General features: G+C 44.8%; 1 protein-coding gene across 1 annotated transcript in view; it reads right to left on the bottom strand.

The window, feature by feature from the left end:
- The window catches only part of BAALC (BAALC binder of MAP3K1 and KLF4), a 179050-nt gene that overhangs the window by 132253 nt on the left and 28473 nt on the right, over positions 1 to 18324 (bottom strand). The window contains exon 5 of the transcript XR_014057475.1: positions 15518 to 15656. The gene's annotated coding sequence lies outside the window, so the exon portion shown is untranslated. The remainder of the gene's footprint in view (positions 1 to 15517; positions 15657 to 18324) is intronic.

Genomic DNA, 18324 nt, shown 5'->3' with positions numbered 1-18324 from the left:
TTTTGTATCCTGCAACTTTACTGAATTCATTTAGTAGTTCTAATAGTTTTTTGTGGTGTTTTTAGGATTTTCTGTATGTATTATATCATCTGCAAACAATGAAAGTTTTACTTCTTCCTTTCTGATTTCAATCCCTTTTATTTCTTTTTATTACCTAATTACTGTGGCTAAGACTTCCACCTCTGTGTGAAAAATAAAATTGGTGAGAATGGGCATCCTTGTCTTATTCTCGATCTTAGAGGAAATGGTTTCAACTTTTCACCACTGAGTATGATATTAGCTGTGGGTTTGTCACATATGGCCTTTATTATATTAAGGTGTCTTTCCTCATTCAACATATATTTATTAAATACCGATTATGACAAAACACTGCCAGTAGATATAATACCCATCTAATACATTTTATTATCAATTGTATATATACTATAATATGTACTGTTTAATATATCTGATAAAGCATACAGAATATATGTATAGTATTCATTATATCCTATATAACATTTAGAATGTAGACTAGGTTACATTGTCTATAGCATTCAGTATGTAGTAACAGCATCCAGTAGATAGGCCAAGTTCAGGGCATTCCTGGCACATAGTAGAAATGAATAATGTGAGCTAAAGAAGATCTAGTTTAGGGCAGAGCTCTTAGATGTCCCTCTGGCAGGTTCTAATCAGAATCCATAATGCAGAAGTGAGCAAAGACTCCCTGAGCCAAGATCAGGGACTCCTCCTCATGCTAAGTCCAGAGCCTGCCAAATCCAAGGGCCCAGGCTGGCCCTTCCCCTGCAGGGTTTGCTTCTCCTTTTAAGATGCCCAGCAGTGTCTTCAACCTGGTTTCAGCTGTGAGAGGTGGAAGAGGTGCAGTTATTTAGGATGCGGTGGTTTCCCCAGCCCATTGGGATTCAGATGCCCTGTGCCCTTTTTCCTTAACCTGAAGATTTTGGTTTAAGAAGAATGAGCCCTCTGGGATGGAGAATTCTCCCAGAGAATTCTCAACATCTATAACAGAATCCCTGCTTCCATCAGTTCTAGCATGAAATGGCTCCTTTAATAACCAACTACTTTGTAAAAGTCACCACTCAAAGAGCCATGCAAACAGAAAGAGTGTCTGAACTGGGAAGGTGACAGGGAGTTCTAGAAAAATTTAAAAGGCCCCCAGAGCTGGAGCATTGTGAGCCAAGGAAATGAGATGAGCATGAGAGGAGGTGGAGGAGTGGGCTAGCCCAGCCTGGGCATGGAAACAGCCATAGAGAGAGATTTGGACTTCATCCTAAAAGCAATGGGAAACATTGGAAAGCTTGAAGCCATGCACTGTCAACACCAGATCTGTGATTGTGAACTGTCACTCTGGAGGAAGGTGGAGAATATGTGGCAAAGAGGCCAGAGTGGGTTCTGGGAAAGCATTAAGAGGCTCTTAGAGACAATTATGTTGGAGAATGCAAGGAGTGGGGTGGACAGTCTTGCCAGTTGCTGAGAAGAGGAATCCTGGAGGTGAACTAAGATTGTATCAGCATGGAGAGGTCTGGAAATGGCAGGTAGATGAGGAAAACTGTTTCAGTTGAATTTGTGATGCCTCTGAAACTTGAGTTCACATAGGTAAAGCACTTAGATTAGTTGCCAGAATGTAGTAAAAGTGACTTTACAAGTGCTGTGCGTGTGCGTGCGCATGTGCGTGTGCATGCTCAGTTATGTCCAACTCTTTGCAACCCCGTGGACTGTAGCCCGCCAGGCTCCTCTGTCCATGGGATTTCCCAGGCAAGAACACTGGAGTGGACTGCCATTTCCTCCTCCAAGGGATGTTCCCAACTCAGAGATTGAACCTGCATCTCTTGTGTCTCCTGCATTGGCAGATTATTTACCAACTGCACCACCTGGGAAGCTGGTTATAAGTGCTAGTTTTCCTTATCACCTGTCTCCAAGTCTAGAACTCAGGAGAAAGATCTCGGCTAGAAAAATGACTTTAGGAGGCATCAGTATATGAAAGATAGCTGAAGAAATGTCTTTCCCAAATATCTTGGCCTTCACTGTTCTTGTTTTCTAGTAACCTCCCCAGCTCCTGTCTCCTGCCCCCACCCCTTGAAGTTCAATCTCTTCTGTCCCCAGTCTTCCTCTCTTTCTTATGAAAAGCAACTTACCTCTGTTCCAGCATCTGACTCCATGTTTGATATTTCAGCCACAACTTAACAATTTCTTCAGGCATCTCAAAAATTTGAAGGATGAAGATATTGTCCACACCTAGCTTTGAAAAATCCTCTATTACCAGGCTGTCTTATTTGAAAAGACCCTGATACTGGGAAAGATTGAGGGCAGGAGGAGAAGGGGATGACAGAGGATGAGATGGTTGGATGGCATCACTGACTCAATGGACATGAGTTTGGGTAAACTCCGGGAGTTGGTGATGGACAGGGAGGCCTGGCGTGCTGCAGTTCTTGGGGTAGCAAAGAGTTGGTCATGACTGAGCGACTAAACTGAACTGAACCAGGCTGTGGAGGATAATAAATAACAATCCATTTTTCTTGTCACATATTCAAATTCTAAATAAGGTATCTAATATGTGTGCCAGTTGGGAATAGAGCCTGCTGACATTTTGCCAGTGACAGGAGACAGGAATGGAAATCTGCATGTACCAGCATCATGTTTATGACTGAATCCAGCGATGTTTCAGTACCCCATGTGAATTAGCACCTCAGAGAGTTACTCTGCCAGCCCAGATTCCTGAGGGTCTTAGAGGAGGAGAGTATTGCTGAACTGGAGTGACGAGTGTGGAAAGACATAGGAATATGGGGTCATCAGAGCCAGATTAGGGAGCAGTTGCAGTGAAACTGTGATCTTGTTGACTTCAAGCTGCCCAGATGACATCTGTAGGAAGATGTCAAGTTGGCTGTAGATAAATATAAAGCTGGAGCCCAGAAGAGAGGTCTGGACGGGGACCATGAGAGTCAGTGAGATCCCAGGGAGAGACCATGGGAAGGGACGGCTGGGAGTGAGTGCAGAGGATGTTAAACATTTGCAGGGTGAATAGAGAGAAAGAGCCAGGAAGGGAAATTGAGGGGAAATCATCAGAGGAGAGTGGCGCGTCAAAGATTTTGAGAGAGGAGACCTCTCCAACAGTGCACCTATACAATGCAAATTTCATCACATGGGGACCAAGAAGTGGACCATGGGATCTAACATCAAGGAGGTCAAGTTCAGTGAAATGTTGGCAGTGGAGGCCTAACTGAAGCAGGTTCAGGAGTAAAGGAGGGGTGAAGAATGAGACAGCAATGTAGCAGCTGGAGGGAAAGTCCACATTAGAACTTTTGTTTTAATTGAAGAAACTAGAGAATATTCGATCCTGAACATTCACTGGAGGGACTGATGCTCAGGCTGAAGCTCCAATACTTGGGGCACCTAATGCGAATAGCTGACTAGTTGGAAAAGACCCTGATGCTGGGAAAGATTTGGGGCAGGAGGAGAAGCGGGTAACAGAGGATGCGATGGTTGAATGGCATCACCAGCTCAATGGACATGAGTTTGAGCAAACTCCAGGAGATGGTGAAGGACAGGGAAGTGTGGTGTGCTGCAGTCCATGGGGTCGCAAAGAGTTGGACATGACTGAGCGGCTGAACAACAATGAAAGAGCGTGTTTTTGGCTCAAGGAGGAGGCGAGAACACTGAAATCAGGGATAAGAACGAGAGAGCCACAGAAATGCGAAGCAGTTGGCCCCCGTGGAAGGAGGGCACCCCTGCCTGCACTATTGAAACAGGAATGCACAAGGAGGGCTGGGAGGATTCCATGTTAGAGCTAGGATGTTGAGAGTGCTCCAAAGGGATGGATTTTATTTTCTCTGTGAAACAAGAAACACAGTTAGCCACTGACAGTGAGGTAAAGAAGGGTTTCAGAGATTGGGAAAAACAGAGAAGGATTCTATCATTATTATAGAGACTGGGAGACTGAGCTGTACGTTTTGGGGGACCAGTCTTCAGCTCAACTGAGGCTGCTGACTCCATCTTGCTGATTGTGGAGATTCCTCAGCAGAGTTCAGCCACCGGGGTGCAAGTTCCAGATGAATGAGGGCTCAGCCAAGACTGTGGGGGGGGGTGTATAACGTGCGAAGACAGAGGGACCAGGAAGTGACTGAAATAGTGGCGCATGGAACCCACGGGGTGGGAGGGAGCCAATGGGGGAGGAGGATGTGGTGAGGCCCCCCAGCGGCCAAGGAGCACTCATTGTAGGGGCTTCGGTGGCCAGTTGGGAGAACTGGGGGTGATGGCAGAGAAAGCAGAGGGATTTTGAAACCCCATGTGGAACAAATCCTAAAAAGTGCTGAGATTGGGCAACTGCCCATTCAAAACCTGTGAACAGGCTTGTGGGGCCTGGGTAAGAGTGCAAATGGAAACCGTCATACCATGTACCTACTTTTTAAAGGTTGATAAAAAAGTTAGCACACTTAAGGAAAATACATTCTCTTATCTCAACAGGCTATCCTCATAACAACCTGAAAGGCCGGGTTCTGTCTGGGTCTTTGGAGATGTACGCTGAACATGGCAGAGCAAGCTGAGCTGCCCAGTCTGGGACTCCTCTTCCTGCCCCCTGCCTCCTCTTCCAGTCTGGGACTCTGCTCTGCAAGAGTCCTCATGGACATGTGTCCCTGTGAACCCACAAGTCCATTTTCCATTTACACGCTCCTCCTCCAAATCAATGCCCTTGGCCCCTCCTGTGGCTGAGGAATCTGTAGCTGGGGGCTGAAATCTGCCTTGAAGGGGCTTGCTTTCAATGCAGGCTCTGGAAGTAGGGTCGGGGCTTTGCAAGGAATTACAAGTTCCGGGGTACCCAGCAGGGAAGTTAGAGGGGAGGGGTTGGGGCCCAGACTCCAGCTGGATGAAGCCCGTGGCCCCTAGATTCGTTACTCTCACAGAGGACCAGAGTAGGGCCTCTAGAACAGAAGCCAGGAGCAGGGGATTCCTCTTGCCAGGTTCTGTCCGGTGATTTGAATGGAATTGTGAACACTTTCAGAAAACAAGAGTCAGTTGTAAAGTTCTTGGGTTGAATGTGGTCACTGATTGCATGCACATTCCTGAACATCTATGTATACTTTAAGCTTCTCAAGGATAAGAGCATTATCTCATTTGGCTTAGAATCCTTAAGAAAGAATAATGGCTTCAGAGAGTCAATGCTCATCAAATATTTGCTTAATGAGTGAATGACAAGAGGCAGTGTGGGGATGCGGTTGAGAATATGGATTCTAGAGCTTAACTCTCTGAGTTTGGAACTTGACTCTGCCCCTTACCACCAACTGAATAGCCTGCTATCACTCGTGCCTCAGTTTCTCATCTGTAAATGGGGATAATGAATTGTATGAGTACTTGTAAAGGCTTGGTAGAGTGCCTGGCATAGAAAGCACTCGATCAACCCACCTATCAGTGCACTGGGGGAAAGAAGCAACAATGGTATCTCCTTTCTCCGTTACAGAGGAAATCTCTGAAATCATGTGTTTTCATGTGAGAAAATGTCCGTGAATTTTGTTTTTTTTGTTTGTTTGTTTAATATTTATTTATTTGGCTGAGCCAGGTCTTAGTTGCAGCATGCGAGACCTTTGCTCTTTGTCTCAGCATGCAGGATTTTTAGCTGCGGCATGTGGGGTCTAGTTTCCTGACCAGGGATCAAACCCAGGCCCCCTGCATTGGGAGCATAGAGTCTTGGTCACTGGCCACTAGAGAAGTCCCCCAATATCTGTGAATTCACTTAGCACACAGCAAAACTTTGGTAACTGGTAGCCTTTTTTCTTTACCTTTCTTCCCTTTTCTTTCCCTTTATGATGTTACTGGGGCTTCCCAGATGGCGCTAGTGGTAAAGAACCCGCCTGCCAATGCAGGAGACCCAAGAGATTTGAGTTCGATTTCTGGGTCAGGAATATGCCCTGGAGACACCCCTGGAGAAGGGAATGGCAACCCAGTATTCTTGCCTGGAGAATCTCATGGACAGAGGAGCCTGGCGGGCTACATACAGTCCATAGATTCGCAAAGATGTGGACACAACTGAAGTGCCTCTGCTCCTCTGTGTTCTTTTAATTACGTCTTTCCAGTTGGTATTGAATTTTCTCCCAAAACTTCAAGAATAACTGTAATAAATTAAATGTAACTATGTCAAGTGTAATAAATTATGTTAAACCCTCTGTTCAGAATCTGGAACTCAACTGGCATGAATTAGTCATCTTTTTCCATCAAGTTTAAAAACAACAACAAAAATGAATTATTTTCAAGTGGAGATGATTGCAACAGAGATATGGAAAGCCTTAGCCAAAGTCACCCAGAGCAGTGAAGTCAATTATGCCTTTAAAACATTTTTGCTGAATTTTCATAGAAAAATAATTTTACATGAGTTAACCAAATCATGTTCTGACCAAATCCTTAATTTTCAAAAAATTTCAAAGTGTATTTATATAACCTTTCCTCCATTTGTCCTGATCTTTTTGCCACAAAAAGAACAATGCCATTCTGGAGACGTCTGCACTAAATAAACAAAGTACTTTACTAGGGTGTGAGTATCAAGAGAAAAGTGAGAGAAGTAGAACAGGCAACCAGTCTACTGATGCAAAGTGCAACTAATGCAGAAAGGCAAACACTGCAAGTCATTGACATCCAGCTGTGGATTACAAATGTTGCCTACTGTATAAGTAAATAAAGGATGTTACAACCATCATGCCATCATCCACTGCAGCCACCAACTGTGCACCCAGAGGGGATTTAGGATGGAGGAAATCAAGATACTGTCCCCAGATAGTTAAGATACATAGCAAAGGCATGATTCCAATGAGTCCTAACTCTTACATCTTTCCATATATAGAAGAGCACTAAATTCATTAACTTGAGATGTCTGGTTTTCTTTAATTAACAGTAATCTTCTGATGTTCCTACTACCTTGTTTTTGTTGCAAAAATCCCTACATATCCTGGCTTCTACCTTACCTCTTCAGAGCAGTCCCTCAGAGCTATCTGAGGGGCTGTCTTCTGAGCTTAAGTCCTCTGTTTTGTCCACCAAAAGAAACACATAGTTCTCAACTTTAAGGTTGTGCTTTTTTTTTTTTCAGTCTACAGCCATCTTTACTAAAGAGTCAAGTGATCAGTCTGTCATGAGTAGATAGAGGGGTCAGTTCCTGTGCTACACCCTCCTCCAACTTGCAGCTTTCAATTGAAATAACAAGGTAAGAATGCAATTATTTGTATATGTGTGTGATAAGAACACACCTCAATAAAGTTTTCTTTTAAAAATGTAAAAAAAGATACACCCCACTTTTGCTGAGTGTTACATCGTTTGTTACATGATGGGATTCTCAAAATAAAGTATCTGTGGCTTTAAGACCTCTTGTGGTAGATATTGCACCCCCCCACACACACACACACTCATCTCTATGGAAACCAGAGCAGAGAGCTTGAGGACCCAAATCCATTCTACCTCCAGGTCATATTTCTGGCCCAGAATCACGGGGCTCTGGCCCACTATGATGAGTCAAGGAAAGGAGACCTTCCGTGAGGCAGCCAGGATCCAGGACAAACCTCCCACCAGGATCAGTCATCTGAAAATGAGTAAAGATAGATTCACTGCCTTAGAAATTTCCATTTCTCCATGCGAAAAAGTAATACAGATGAAGAGCAGTAACAGCAGTAATTCTGGCTTTCGGGTGCAGACCCCAGGTCAGTCTCTTGGGCACCCTCTCCTAGCACCCCACTGCTCCAGAGTGAGTGGAACAAACCAGAACTCTGGTCCCTGCCCTCCCTCTGGAGGGTGTTAAAGCATTCCACTGAGCACACCTCCCAATCCCCAGGCTGGCTGACACATCCTCATTCTAGAATTGTAATTCTGTCCTAAAGTAAGAGAGCTCGGGGTTAGTAGCCCAAAGCACAAAATCTGAGTCCATTCCCTGCATCTGGGTGAAAAATCAGCAAGTGTCATTTGACCGTTTGACATGGGCCAGTTCATGCATCTCTCACCATTGAAGAATGACTTCATGCCCTGGGGAAAAGGTACAGTGCAGATGATGGGGTCAACATGACCATTAGAGTGGAAACAAGGAAGGGAAACTGAAATATTGAAATGACAAAGGGAGACATGAGTTTTTGACTTGGTTGAAAAGGCTAGGAAAGGTGAAAGAGAATTTGGGGGGGAAAGAAAGAAAGCAATTAAATATGGTACCACAAAACATTTATACAGGAAATGAAATGTGAAGTGAAACACTATAAATTTTCCATCCACTAATCTTTAAACCAAATAATTCTCATGAGAAGAAAGGTCTGCTCCTTTGGGTTAATTCTAAAGAAATTTAGCAAGTTCTTTTAATATCTTCAGAATCTGTCTCAGTTCCTGGATTAATGTCTGTGGCACTTTATTATACCCCAAATAAAAACATGGGACAAAGCCATTACAGGTATTTCCAAGCTTCTGATTTCATTACACTTCTTTTCTGTATAGTACCGCTTGTTGATAAGATGTAAGGAATAACCAGTTTGTTCTCTCACAAAGGAATATGAGACACATTCTTCCGGAAATGGCCTGGAGAGGAAAATCTGGTGATGATGCAGAGGGCAGGTGATTTTTCAAATTGTCAGAACAACTTCAAATTGTAGATCATGAGAGTCTGAAAAGAGGGGTACTCAATTCAAGATGAGAATAGATCCAGAGAGGGATATTCACACAGAACTAATTCCAAAGAGAATTTTCAAAACCCAGAGAAGGTTTTGATTAAGTATCTGCCTAGCATTACATATTCTTAAGGACCTTTAGAGTCATCATTATCTATGTCTTCTAACATTGTAGTGGCTGGATTAATAATTGTCCTCTGCACTTCCTCTTCACCTCAAATGAGGAAAGGTTGAGTAATTCATCAAAGGTTACTCTAAATGTCAAGAAGAGAAAGATTAGATCCTGGACATTTTAGTCAAGACACACAGAGTCTTAATTCTCTTTAGAAGAAAGAAAGGACAGAATGCAACTTCTTCCTGAGTTTGGAGAAAGAGCATTTTCTACGGATTTGAAAAGTGCTTTCTATGGTGTTGATTAAGACAAATGATCCCATTTCCATGCATCAGCTCTCTCTAAGTGTGCCTTCACCTTGAACCCCTGAAGGTTTTGACAGCATGTAAATCTCAAGAGTGGTTTGAGTCTTGGCAGACACCTTTAAGAACATAATCTGGTGAAAAGAGAAGAACTGAACTAGAGGGAATACATTTTGGCTGAGGCTTTTGAACAAAGGTTGCTAGTTTCCAATGCTGGGAGCTCAGAGCACAGGGCTTGGGTTTCTAAGGCAAAGCTCAAGATGTAGAACAGAATGTTTTCCTCAGCTCTGATCGTGACCCATGAAGGCAACTTGCTTCCTGGGGCTCTCGAAGGTTCTCAGAAATGTTCATGTTGTACAGAGTAGACCAGATCATTGAGATTCTTTCTCTGAAAGAAAAGAAAGCACTTGCAGACCATTTTTGTTTGCTGTCTGTTTAAGCATGCGACAGTTGACCTGGACTTCTGATCACTAAAGAGACCTGCTGTTTCTTATTCATTTCCCTTTGCAAAGATTTGCCTGCCTATTCAGTCAGAGCAAATAAAAAAATGAGTTTCAGGCAAGCGAAAAAAATACAAACTGATTTCCATATGTATTACACTGCTCCTTCGGGTGTGGCAGGCCATTAACTAATCCTATATATAAACTTAGACCACATGACCGCAGAGCCCAGAGCAGCAGATGCTGACTTCTGGTCATCATTTCCCAGGTGAGGAACAAAGGATCACAGTCATTTACACTGTCCATGCCATTTTGGTGGCAGCTGTTGTATTTGATGCCTTCATCAGATAAGGTATAGATCCAGAAGAGAGAAGGGGTGAGACCCCAGAAGTCAGGTCATCTCTCAATCTGGTCCCCATAACATTAATGTGGAAATGAGGCTCAGTTTGCTTTCTGCTAGTCTTCATCAGCAGAAAAATAATTGCCTTATCCTAAATGAAAAACATGACTTCCTGATTATAGTAAATAGGGGAAGGGAAAAAAAAGAGCAGGCAGAGAATCAGGTCTTTCATTTGTAATAATCTGGTGAAAGCATCGCCTCCCCAGAGAGCTGGCAGCTCTGGAGCTGAAGGAAAAGAAGCCGAGGCAGTCCACCAGGCCTTTTGAAGGCGGAAGTTGTTCAGATGCATGAAGCTCCCAGTGCACTGCTGGTTGAGAGCGGTGGGGCTTCATCTGGGTTTGCCTGTATTGTGCTCGTCCTTAGTTGCTCAGTCGTGTCTGATTCTTTGCGACCCCATGGACTGTAACCCGCCAGGCTCCTGTGTCCATGCAGATTCTCCAGGCAAGAACACAGGAGTGGGTTTCTATTCCCTTTTCCAGGAGACCTTACCAACCCAGGGATCGAACCTGGACCTCCTGCATTGCAGATTCTTTATTGTCTGAGTCACCAGGGAAGCCCAAATCATGTCATCTTTTTAATGGGCGCAGAGTATTCCAGCCTTGGTTCATTCATTCCCCTACGGATGGACACACTAGGGACATCGTGCAAACATCTGCAGTGAACATGCTTGAACACGTGAGTTTCCTTGAGCCCTTGCATCAGTTGGCGGGTAGGTAAACCAAGGATTTAGAATGTTTTGTGCATTTTCTCCTCAAGCAAACCTGTGTACAAATTCTGGCTCTGATACTTACTAACTGCAAGACCATAGGCACATTTCTGTGTCTTAGTCTCATCTATGACATGGAAAAGCATGGTACCTGCCTCACAGTAGGAGGAAGGCATGGTGCATGCAGAGTTCTGAACACAAGTCCTAACACATAGCAAGTCTTCAATAGATGGCAACTATGATTTTAATCTTTAAACATGTTCTATTCTTATCATTGTTACTCCTTGACTGACTGGGACAGTCGGGTCTTCTTTCTGTTCTGCTGTTGACATTGCTGTCCGGGCTTGCTCTCTCGCAATGTCCTTAAAGGCCTGGCATCTTGAAAGCAGACAAAGACTGGGGACAAGCTAAGTTAGCCTCCAGTGGGCTCCACAAGTACAGAAGCCCTTCTCCCTTTCTTTGCGTCCACCTCTGGCCAGAGAGGCAGAGAGCTCACAGATGAGACCAGATTTCTGCACAAATGCCACTGCCTTTTTTACCCAGAGGTGACCATGGAAACAGACCAGGCCCACTGGAGAGCATCCATCCCCACAAGAAGATCTTTCTGATGGACGGTGGATCAGATGGCCCTTGGGTGCACACGGATGGCTTCCAGTCTAGAACAGGTATACTCAGGGGAGCAGCAATCCTCCACCCAGCTCCCGTGACTAATGATGGCCTCCCTGGTAGCTCAAATGGCAAAGAATCCACCTGCAATGCAGAAGACCCAGGTTACATCCCTGGGTCAGGAAGATCCCTTGGAGAAGGGAATGGCGACCACTCCAGTATTCTTGCCTGGAGAATTCCATGGACAAAGGCTACAATTCATGGGGTGAGTAAAGAGTCAGACATGATTAAGCAACTAACACTTTCACTTTCACTCTCTGTATGTCCCAATCTCTGTATAATAAGCACTTTGAACATGGATTAGCTCATTTACTCCTCATAGCAACGCTAAGAGAAAGGTGCCATTAAAAGCCCCAGTGTCACAATGAGAACAATGAGACCTAGGGAGGTTAAGTCTTATTCAGTGTCAACCATAGCACTAAAGCCAAGATTTAAACCCAGGCCTTTATGACACCCAAGTCCACACACACATTGATCATCATGCTGATTTCCCATTTGAGAGCTGTTCTCCTGGGCTGGTGACAAATGTCCTGGCTTAGACAAACATCTAAGTAGCTGCACATGTCATGGCCCTGGGTGAAGCCTGCAAGGTCTTCTCCAATGGCAATCCCATTGTGGGAAAACTACACGTGCTCTCCTATTGTCCATGGGAGAAAAATGAAGATTAATAAATGCTTTGGGAGAAATTTTCCAGTTCCAAGCAGTGTCTATGCTGTGAGTAATCCTATTTAGAATTGAGAAAAATAGAACAGTTATGGGAAATAAGGTGAAAAATACTCCCTCCACAGTTTAGAACTCCCTCATAAACAACCATATGAGCAAATCTAGGAACAAGCCACAAATATGAGAGCAGTAATTTGATTTTGTTTATTATCTGTGTTGCATAGGGTGTTATCCTGGCAGCACTGGGGAGAAATGAGCTAGTAGAAATTACGTGTGGGCTGGTAGAATGTTTGAATTATCTGCATTATTGATTTTACATCCTGATAGATTGGCTGAATGAATTGATGTGAATTTCAGGTTCTCAGCTACCAGTAAGCAGCCCACTGAAGAATCTGAGAATTGCTGCAGCACACAGGCCAGAGAGCAGGTGGTTTCATACTTATCAAAGCACCTCAAATAAGAATAGAAACTTAGGATTTTTTAAAGTGTATTTACTAATAACCCCCCTACAGAAAGAACAGTGTAGTTTTTTGGTGTTTTTTTTTTGGTCCCTAAAATGTAGGCAGACATTTTAAGGGGAAAAGGCAGGGCCTGGAATGATTACAGAATGTTTAAAAAGTGAGTAATGGTGGGGAACAGGGTAAAGCAAATTTGTCCAAATATATCTAACCTATCGGACATAGGCTCAGGTGGGCTCTATTTGCTTGAGAGGCTGAAAAGCTTCTTGGGAGGAAGATTTGGGGAAAGTGTGGATGTGTGTGCTCAGTCACTCAGTCATGTCTGACTCTTTGGGACCCCATGGACTATAGCCCACAAGGCTCCTCTGTTCATGGTTTTCCAGGCAAGAATACTGGAGTGGGTTGCCATTTCTTCCTCCAAGAGATCTTCCCAGTGCAGGAATTGAACCCTCATCTCCTGTATCTCCTGCATTGGCAAGGGGATTCTTTACCACTGAGCCACCAAGGAAGCCCTTTTTTCATTTTCAACTTTTTACTTTATGTTGGAATATAACTGATTAACAATGTTGTGACTATTTCAGGTGGACAGCAAAGGGACTCAGCCATACACATACGTATATCCATTCTCCCCCAAACTCCCCTCCCGTCCAGGCTGCTACATAACATTGAACAGAGTTCCCTGTGCTATACAGGAGGTCCTTGTTGGTTTTCCATTGTAAATGTAGAAGTGTGTATGTGAGAGTATTCAATGTTGACTAAGGCTACTGAGAGATTGTGTAATCAAGGGTGAAAGACAGCTCACTTCATTTGAGAACATGAAGGTCACTGGTGAACTTGGTCTGAGTGACATCAGTGAAGGGGTGGACTCAGAGCCAAAGTAGAGGGTTAATGAGGAAGAGAACACAGGCATCTCGTTTTCCTCCTGGAAACCCACAAAAACAACGATAAAGTGATTGTGTTTAACATAAACCCAAAAGGATGGTGAGTAGGGGGCAGAATAAAATAACCACAAAAATTTGAGAGCTGGAAACCATTTAGATAAGTTTTAACTGATTGAGCAGACTGAAGAAAGCTGGCTTTGAAGCCAGCAGTGAAGAAACTTAAAACCAATACAGTTTACATCTTCAAAGTCTTAGGAAGTGGTAGCATCAGGAAACTTTAAAAGTGGGGGTAAAGCAAAAGGGCTAGGAACTAGCATTAGAACAAAGAGAATTGGTTGAAAGCTGTTGAAAAAGTAGGGCTTCCCAGGTGGCTCAGTGGCAAAGAATCCACCTACCAATGCAGTAGACACAGGAGACGTGGGTTCAATCCCTGGGTTGAGAAGATCCCCTGGAGAAGGAAATGGCTACCCACTCCAGTATTCTTGCCTAGAAAATCCCATGGACAGAGGAGCCTGGCGGGCTATAGTCCATGGGGTTGCAAACAGTCGGACATGACCGAGCATGCATGTGCATGTGGAGCAGTGTCAGGCAACCTCATCCGAATCCCACCTCCACCTCTTACCTGCTCCGGGCCTCAGGCACTGGAATTCTCAGTTGAAAAAGGAATTATATCTGCAGGGTCACTACTGTACCCAGAACAGCTTTTGAACTGCTGCAGAAGGAAGATTCCAAGGGAACAATGTCCTCGAGAAGATTAGAGCTGTGGGATCCAAACCACAGGTTAGGGGTGGACTTTGATATGGAAGGGATATCTCCTTCATGGAAATGAGAGGGGAGAAAAAGATAGATGCAGACACAAACAGAATTGTGGGATTGGCCATGACCCTGCTTCTCCTCTTGTCAGGACTCAACGAGATACCCAGAGCAGAACTCAATGCAATACACTGGCAGTTGGCCGAGAAGTAACACACGCACACGCTATAACCAGGTGTGTTCCTTCAGCCCTCCTATGGGGTGGAGTGCCCAACTGCCTGTGCTTGATGGAGTAAATCTCACAATGGATGTGTTACCCTTTTATCTCACAGAAATAAGAACATCTACATTTGAAAATAAAAGGACTTCCACTGCTAATATGTGGATTCAATCTTCTCCTGCCCCATCCCCAACTCCTGCTGTAAAACAACTACATTGTATATAGAAATATATATACATCGTATATAGAAGAGCTAATTTGGGTACAGCAGAGGACTGCAGACCACCAGGCTCCTCTGTCCATGGGATTTTCCAGGCAAGGATGCTAGAGTGGGTTGCCATTTCCTTCTCCAGGGGCTCTTCCTGACCCAGGGATCAAATCTGGGTCTTCTGCACTGCAGGCAGATTCTTTACCGACTGAGCTATGAGGGAAACCCTTGATTCTAATTTACAAGGGGCTTATCCCAAAGAATATGGGGGGTGGGGAAGAGCAAAAATGCAAACAAAAGTGCCGCTTTGAGGTTTTGTAGCTTAAGGAGCATCGAAGTTGAGGAGGAAAGTGGAAAGTGTCTTGAGGCTAAGAGGAAAATCGAAAGTGCCTCCTAGGGCAACTGGCAATGACAGCAATAGCCAACCTAAGTCGAATGGCTACTACATGCCAGGCAGGGCAGAGTATTAAACAGTTCTATATGGAAGCATTCATGTTATTATTTCACAGATGAGAAAAATGAGTTCAAAGAGGTGGAATAATTCATTCAGTATCACACAGCAGTAAATTATGGAGCCAAACTTGAACCCAGGATGGTTCAACATCATCGGCCATGTTCTTAAAAACTTTTTTCTGATATGATTATTTAAGTAGGTGATTTCATTTCAAGATTCAAGATGTATGGCAAAAGCCATCACAATATTGAAAAGTAATCATCCTCCAATTAAAATAAATATATACATTTTTTAAAAATTAAAAGAAAAGTTATTACTGTTATTACAGAGAGAATTCTTTCTCTCACGATGGCTGCCTGTCACCCAGCTCCCTTCCTCATAGACAACCAATGTAATTAGATTATGTGTGATATTCCCAAGATAGTTTATGGATTGCATTTTGCTATGTAAGTGATAGATTGTGCACACTATTCTAAACCTCACTCTTTTCACTTGGGAAGATGTCCTGTGGATCCCTCCATGGAGGTACATAGAGAACTTTCTTGCTCTGTTTCCAGCTGCAGTGTTTACTGCTGTGAGGAGGTACCGCGATCTTGTTTACAGTCCCCAGCAATAGACTGAACCATGTTTTCATACCTCGAGTAGCTGGTGCACTTTGCTCTGAGCAAATCCCACTCCCTCTGGAGGGATCTTGAGACTCTCCCTTGACAATTGGGCTGCTTTAAGCTGCAAGACACATCAGCACTCTCAGGTTGCCTTGTTGAGCAGGGGATTACTGAGAAAGGAAACAAACAGCTGGAGAAGCAAGGGGCAGAGAAGCCCCGCCCCGGTACCCTCACCCCCATCAGCAGGGAGGTGTGCAAGGAGCTACCCTCCCTCTGTCGCCAAAGCTCCCAGCCCTCGGTCCCTCCGTGCTCCAGAGTCCAGACCTCCACACAGGAGAGGGCAGGGTCTCCAGTGCCTGGCCCCAGGGCAGGCTTGGGGAGCTGCTGGCCAGCCAGCTGCCCTAGGAGCACGGCCCACTCCCAGTCCCCCCAGGTGTAGCCAGGGTAATGGGGTCAAGCGGGAAAGAGCGTGAGAGGCCTGTGTATAAGGGTTCATTTTCTCAGAATGGGGTGCGGACCCCTTGCTCAGAGCAAAAGAGACTGCTGGGTGGTACCCCCTGTCCAGGAACCCCAGAACTGCCCAGGAGACATTTTCGTGGGCTGCAATTCCTGCCAAGTGAGTGTGGCCAGCCTCACCTCCTGCCAAGCCCCTCTTGAAGTTATCTTGTTTTTAGGCCCAGGATGATTCAGTCTATAGGGGAAACCTGATTACATGGAGCCATTTATAAGGCTTTTTAGCTTAAAAACAATTTCACGAACCTTAACTCACCAAAGTCCACTGAGGTAGGCAGTATGGGTTAAATTCCCATTTTACAGATAAGAAAACAGACTCAGAGAGTTTGCCCAGGATCACACAGCCAGTAAATGATGGAACTGAGACTCAAATTCAGGTCTTTGGACTTCAGCTTCCCTCCTTCTGATTCCTCATCATGACAAGCCTTTTTACAGACCCTCCTCCTTCTCAACTCCTGAATGTCAACACTCCCAAGGTTCTCTGTTAGGCCCTTCATTTCCCTCTCTCCATATACTCTCAGGTTATTCTCATTTACTTCCCTCCTTTGTGCATGCGTGTGTGAAGTTGCTTCAGTCGTGTCTGACTCTTTGTGATACTATGGACCATAGCCCATCAGGCTCCTCTGCCCATGGGATTCTCCAGGCAAGAATACCGGAGTGGGTTGCCATTTCCTCCTCCTCCAGATTATCTTCCCGATCCAGGGATTAAACCTACATCTCTTATGTCTCCTTCATTGGCAGGCAGATTCTTTACCACTAGCACCACCTGGGAAGCCCCTTCATTCCCTTGGTCTAATTCCAAAAGCTTGATGGCCCCTGGTTTCTCTCTCCAGCCCAGACCTCTCTCTTAAGTTCCATACCTGTACATCCACTCTCCTACTGAGCACCCCCATGTGGCTGCCCAAGTCACCTCCAGTGCAGTGCTTCTAAAATGAAGCTTATTGTCTTTCTCCTTCAAAGGCTCCTCTTTATGGATTTTCTATCTCAGGAACTGTACCTTCCTCTCCTTAAGCATCAACTATGTGCCACTTTATACTGGCGAGATGGTATCATCCCATTTCACAGATGAAGAAACCAAGGCTCGAAGTTATGAACTTACTTGCACAAACCATACTACTGAGTAGTTGACAGTGCCAGGATGCAAACTGAGCTCTATTCTGCATTGCTTCCTCTGGGCTAGGCTGTCTGGGAACTGCAGGGCCAGAGCTGTTCACTCTGTTTGAATAAGCCAGGAGTCACGGATCATCCTCCCATCCCCTAACCCCTGCTCTCACCCCCCACAGCTGCTTCAGAGCCAGGTATACCTCCTAAATGTTTCTCAGGTTGTCATGTCTTCCTTCCAGTCCCATGACCACTCCACTCCCATAGTGTGAGTCACCCAGTTATGTCTGACTCTTTGCAACCCTATGGACTGTAGCTCGCCAGGCTCCTCTTTCCACGGAATTCTTCGAGCAAGAATACTGGAGTGGAGTGGATAGCCGTTCCCTTCTCCAGGAGATCTTCCCAACCCAGGGATTGAACCTGGGTCTACCGCATTATGGGCAGATTCTTTACCATCTGAGCCACCAGGGAAGCCTCTAGGTCAGCCCCTAAATGATTTCTCCCCCACTACAGAAATAGCTTGCTAACAACTAGTTTGTCTCTAGGAACACTCCCGCTTCAAATCCCCTCGACCTGAGAATGGGCTTTCTAAAATACACCTGATTATTACCTTCTTGGGCTTCCCTTGTGATTCAGCTGGTAAAGAATCCGCCTGCAATGTGGGAGACCTGGGTTCAATCCCTGAGCTGGGAAGATCTCCTGGAGAAGGGAAAGCCTAGTCCAATATTCTGGCCTGGAGAATTCCATGGACTGTATAGTCCATGGGGTCACAAAGAGTTGGACACGAGTGAGCTACTTTCACTTTTAACTTCCCGTTGAAATCCCAAGTCCCTGTTCCTGCCACTGCCTGTCCATCCAGGGTCTCTGCAAATGCCCATGCCCTCACTAGTAGAAATGGCTTCATCTCTCAGAGGGTTCCACTAAGCCAATGTTCATACATCCTCAGGGCACATTGCACTGGTCCCAGCCATCTAAACTGTATTCCAATGAACTACAGGATAATGCTGGGTGAGAGTCATTCATATGCAAAACAGAGAAAGGCTGAAATATGCGGGAACTCTTGACAAGTCTACAGTCATCCATCACTCCATTATTTGCCCAATCGAGTGTGTTTATATTGTCTTGGGTACCATGTAATTAGGTTTTACAGACCGGGAGCCAATTAGACCCAGCATGGCGGGATGTGAGTGTTGCCAAATGATTTATTACTCCACACCTCAGGGA

Source organism: Giraffa tippelskirchi, chromosome 6 (genome assembly GCF_054371585.1).
Source record: "Giraffa tippelskirchi isolate mGirTip1 chromosome 6, T2T-mGirTip1v1.2.pri, whole genome shotgun sequence".
NCBI lineage: Eukaryota > Metazoa > Chordata > Mammalia > Artiodactyla > Giraffidae > Giraffa > Giraffa tippelskirchi.
This window is presented reverse-complemented; position numbering and strand designations above follow the sequence as displayed.